A 6,000-nucleotide genomic window follows, 5' to 3' on the forward strand; every position below is an offset into this window, starting at 1 on the left:
AGACTTTGAGAGACTTTATCTAGAGATGGACCACTCTTCATCACACTGTAGAAAATGTGTCAGAACACCAAGCAGTTTGCGCCTTCAAAGAGAGCGTCTGATACAGAGAGCTCAACCTGAGATTCGGTCGGTCAGGAGACATGTCCCTGGCTCGAATGATGGAAATATCCACTCGGTACGCTAATGGCGAAGAGTAAGACCGAATCCGCAATGGCAAGAACAAACCAGTCGCCCAAGACACAGAGGAGGAAATTCCGGTCGAAAGCAAAAATGCAAGGTTGAACCTGCAGGTCATGCTGAGGCTGTAGCTTTGAATCAAGGGAAGTTCAAGGGAAAGCCTAAAGGGCCATGGACCCCCCCAAAAGTGAAAGATCAAGCAGGAAATGATGTTCTTGATTTGTCTTGCCACATACACACCAAAACAGATGCAGAGGGTAACTTGATTCTTCCCAAGCATACCACTCGACAATGTCGACTCCTAATTCAGAGTTTCCAAGAAGGTCATCCCACTGAGAAAGAAAAATAATTTGATAAGGACGAGGATAAGGAGGAAGATGATGCTTACCCCAATGTCAATGCTACTTTGGTGATTTTTGCTGACATCGAGAGCAAAAGTCGACTGAAAGTTATCAATAGAGAAGTGAACATGGTTGCTCCAACAACTACGACGTATTTGAAATGGTCAAAAACTCCCATTACATTCGACCAGTCCGATCACCCAGCGCATGTTGCTACCCCTGGTGGTCGACCTAGTCGTTGGGGGCACCCGACTGACCAAGGTTCTGATGGATGGCGGTAGTGGTTTGAACATTCTGTATGCTGAGACCCCCCGAGGGATGGGCATTCCAATGTCCAAGCTCAGTGAGAGTAACATGCGGTTTCACGGAGTCATCCCAGGAAAGAAAGCAGATTCACTCGGTCAGATCACTCTTGACGTGGTTTTCGGTGATTCAAAGAATTACCGCAAGGAAAAGTTGACGTTTGTGGTGGTGGATTTCCATAGTGCCTACCATGCTATTCTAGGCAGGCCCGCATATGCTCGTTTCATGGCTCGACCGTGTTACGTATACCTCAAGTTGAAGATGCCTGGTCCTAGAGACGTGATCACAGTCACAGGGAATCGGCAAAGAGCAGAAGAGTGCCTCTAGAAAGGCTCAAATATTGCCGATGAATAGATGGCAACAATTGAGATGGAATAATATATAAAAAATGCAGATCCGAGTGATTTGTTGCGAGCCAAGAAGCCTGCTTCAGAGGCCGCATTTCAGTCGGTCGGTGAAACAAAGCTTGTTCATATTCACCCTACTGATCCCAATGCTGCTCCGACCCACATCTCAACAAGACTCGATAGCAAATAGGAAGAAGCGCTCATCCAGTTCCTCCATGAGAACGAGGACATCTTTGCATGGAAGCCATCTGACATGCCGGGTGTACCCAGGGGACTGGCTGAGCACCGTTTGCCGTCGACCCAAAAGTAAAACATGTCAAAGAACATCTCTGTCAGTCCGCCGTGGAGAAGAAAAAGGCAATTGGCGAAGATTTGGATCGGCTTCTGGCAGCTAAGTTCATCTGCGAGATATAGCACTGCGAGTGGCTCGCCAATGTTGTCATGGTCCCCAAGAAAGATGATTCACTTCGTATGTGTATCGATTTCAAGCACATCAATCGGGCCTGACCGAAAGATCATTTCCCTCTCCCTCGCATCGACCAAATTGCCGACTCAACTGTGGGATGCGAGCGTTTGTCCTTTTTGGATGCATATTCTAGGTACCATCAGATCCGACTGTATGGACCCAATGAAATAAAAATAGCCTTCATCACCCCGTTTGGGTGCTTTTGCTATGTTACCATGCCCTTTGGTCTTAAGAATGCTGGCGCCATGTTCATGCGCATGATTCTTTTTTTGCAGGGGTCATGCACATGATTCAGAAGTGCCTGCTCACTCAAATCAGTTGGAACGTGGAAGCGTACATGGATGATATAGTGGTCAAGTCACGTAAAGGTTCCGACCTACTGACCGACCTTGCGGAAACATTCGTCAACTTAATAAGATATGATATCAAGCTCAATCCGTCAAAAGTGCACATTCGGATTCCCAGGCGGAAAATTACTCGGTTTTCTCGTTTCCGAACAAGGAATCAACACAAACCCAGAAAAGATTGGAGCAATTCTACGAATGAAACGCCCTGTGTGTGTGCATGATGTTCAGAAGCTTACTAGTTGTTTGGCTGCACTGAGCCAATTCATCTCGCGTCTCGGTGAAAAGGCATTGCCTCTTTACCGACTGATGAAGAAATCTGACAAGTTCGAGTGGACTCCTGAAGCCAAAGCAGTGTTAGTAGAGCTCAAAGCCCTACTTCCCACCCAGCCTGTGCTTGCTGCCCCAGTCAGCAAAGAGCCTCTTGAAGGAAATATGCCCTAGAGGCAATAATAAAGTTGTTATTTATATTTCCTTATATCATGATAAATGTTTATTATTCATGCTATAATTGTATTAACCAGAAACTTAGTACATGTGTGAATACATAGACAAACCGAGTGTCACTAGTTTGCCTCTACTTGACTAGCTCGTTGAATCAATGATGGTTATGTTTCCTAACCATAGACAAGAGTTGTCATTTGATTAACGGGATCACATCATTAGAGAATGATGTGATTGACTTGACCCATCCGTTACCTTAGCACGATGATCGTTTAGTTTGTTGCTATTGCTTTCTTCATGACTTATACATGTTCCTATGACTATGAGATTATGCAACTCCCGAGTACCGGAGGAACACTTTGTGTGCTACCAAACGTCACAACATAACTGGGTGATTATAAAGGTGCTCTACAGGTGTCTCCGATGGTGCTTGTTGAGTTGGCATAGATCAAGATTAGGATTTGTCACTCCGATTGTCGGAGAGGTATCTCTGGGCCCTCTCGGTAATGCACATCACTATAAGCCTTGCAAGTATTGTGAATAATGAGTTAGTTACGGGATGATGCATTACAGAATGAGTAAAGAGACTTTCCGGTAACGAGATTGAACTAGGTATGAGGATACCGACGATCGAATCTCGGGCAAGTAACATACCGATGACAAAGGGAACAACGTATGTTGTTATGCGGTTTGACCGATAAAGATCTTCGTAGAATATGTAGGAGCCAATACGAGCATCCAGGTTCCGATATTGTTATTGACCGGAGACGAGTCTCGGTCATGTCTACATAGTTCTCGAACCCATAGGGTCCGCATGCTTAACGTTCAGTGACGATCGGTATTATGAGTTTATGTGTTTTGATGTACCGAAGGTGGTTCGGAGTCCTGGATATGATCACGGACATGACAAGGAGTCTCGAAATGGTCGAGACATAAAGATCGATATATTGGATGACTATGTAATGGGCCTATTGGGCCTTAGTGGAGAAGAGGAGGGGTGGCCACAGCAGGCCGCGCGCCCCCACTCCCTCTAGTCCGAATTGGACAAGGAGGGGGGAGGCGCCCCCTTTCCTTCCCCCTCTCTCCTCCTTCCCTCTCTCCTACTCCTACTCTTGGAAGGGTTGGAGTCCTACTCCCGGTGGGAGTCCTTGGGGTGCGCCTAGGAGGGCCGGCCTCTCCCCCTCCTCCACTCCTTTTATATACAGAGGAGGGGGCATCCCATAGATACACAAGTTGATCAGTTGATCTTTTAGCTGTGTGCGGTGCCCCCCTCCACCATAATCCACCTCGGTCATATCGTAGGAGTGCTTAGGCAAAGCCCTGCGTCGGTAGCATCATCATCACCGTCATCACACCGTCGTGCTGGCGGAATTCTCCCTCGAAGCTCTACTAGATCGGAGTTCGTGGGACGTCACCGAGCTGAACGTGTGCTGAACTCGGAGGTGCCGTACGTTCGGTACTTGGATCGGTCAGATTGTGAAGACGTACGACTACATGAACCGCGTTCTCATAATGCTTCCGCTTACAGTCTAAGAGGGTATATGGACGACACTCTCCCCTCTCGTTGCTATGCATCACCATGATCTTGCGTGTGCGGTTTTTTGTTGTTGAAATTACTACATAGAATACTCGGGTTAAACTTGACGAGCCTAGCATATGCAGATATCACTAGTAGAAAAAGGGTCTAATGTGAAACTCATTAGTCCTGGTTTGTAATTGAACCGGCACTAATGTGACCATTAGTACCGGTTCCAACGGCTAGGCGGGCGGCGCTCATTAGTACCGGTTCGTGGCGAACCTTTAGTACCAGTTCGTGCCACGAACCAGTACTAAAGAGGTTGTGGCCTTTAGTACGGGTTGGTGGCTCCAACCAGTACTAAAGGGGGGGGGGTCTTTAGTACCGGTTGGAGCCACCAGCCAGTACTAAAGGTGGTGGCTGATACGTCTCCAACGTATCTATAATTTTTGATTGCTCCATGCTATATTTTCTACTGTTTTGGACTATATTGGGCTTTATTTTCCACTTTTATATTATTTTTGGGACTAACCTATTAACCGGAGGCCCAGCCTAGAATTGTTGTTTTTTGCCTATTTCAGTGTTTCGAAGAAACGGAATATCAAACGGAGTCCAAATGGAATGAAACCTTCGGGAACGTGATTTTCTCACCGAACGTGATCCAGGAGACTTGGACCCTATGCCAAGGCATCAGAGAGGCGGTCACGAGGGTGGGGGGCGCGCCCCCCTAGGGCGCGCCCCCTGCCTCGTGGTCCCCTCGATGCTCCACCGACGTACTTCTTCCTCCTATATATACATACGTACCCCCAAACGATTAGAGACGGAGCCAAAAACCTAATTCCACCGCCGCAACTTTCTGTATCCACGAGATCCCATCTTGGGGCCTATTCCGGAGCTCCGCCGGAGAGGGCCGTCATCACGGAGGGCTTCTACATCATCATAGCCTCTCCGATGAAGTGTGAGTAGTTTACCTCAGACCTTCGGGTCCATAGTTAGTAGCTAGATGGCTTCTTCTCTAGTTTTGGATCTCAATACAAAGTTCTCCCCCTCTCTTGTGGAGATCTATTCGATGTAATCTTCTTTTTGCGGTGTGTTTGTTGAGACCGATGAATTGTGGGTTTATGATCAAGTCTATCTATGAATAATATTTGAATCTTCTCTGAATTGTTTTATGTATGATTGGTTATCTTTGCAAGTCTCTTCGAATTATTCGTTTGGTTTGGCCAACTAGATTGGTAGTTCTTGCCATGGGAGAAGTGCTTAGCTTTGGGTTCGATCTTGCGGTGTCCTTTCCCAGTGACAGAAGGGGCAGCAAGGCACGTATTGCATCGTTGCCATCGAGGATAACAAGATGGGGTTTATTTCATATTGCATGAATTTATCTCTCTACATCATGTCATCTTGCTTAAGGCGTTACTCTGTTTTTAACTTAATACTCTAGATGCATGCTGGATAGCGGTCGATGAGTGGAGTAATAGTAGTAGATGCAGAATCGTTTTGGTCTACTTGTCACGGATGTGATGCCTATATACATGATCATGCCTAGATATTCTCATAACTATGATAAATTCTGTCAATTGCTCAACAATAATTTGTTCACCCACCGTAGAATACTTATGCTCTTGAGAGAAGCCACTAGTGAAACCTATGGCCCCCGGGTCTATTCTCATCATATCAATCTCCATCACTTTAATCTTGCTTTGCTTTTTACCTTGCCTTTAATTTTTACTTTGCATCTTTATACCAAAAATACCAAGAATATTATATCTATCAGATCTCACTCTCGTAAGTGACCGTGAAGGGATTGACAACCCCTAATCGCGTTGGTTGCGAGTAGCTATTGTTTTGTGCAGGTACGAGGGACTTGAGCGTGGCCTCCTACTGGATTGATACCTTGGTTCTCAAAAACTGAGGGAAATACTTACGCTACTTTGCTGCATCATCCCTTCCTCTTCGGGGGAAACCAACTCAAGCTCAAGACGTAGCAAGAAGGATTTCTGGCGCCATTGCCGGGGAGTCTACGCAAAAAGTCAACATACCAAGTACCCATCACAATCCCTAT

This window comes from Triticum urartu, chromosome 3A, assembly GCF_056163025.1.
Source record: "Triticum urartu cultivar PI428250 chromosome 3A, HENAU_Tu73, whole genome shotgun sequence".
Classification (NCBI taxonomy): domain Eukaryota; kingdom Viridiplantae; phylum Streptophyta; class Magnoliopsida; order Poales; family Poaceae; genus Triticum; species Triticum urartu.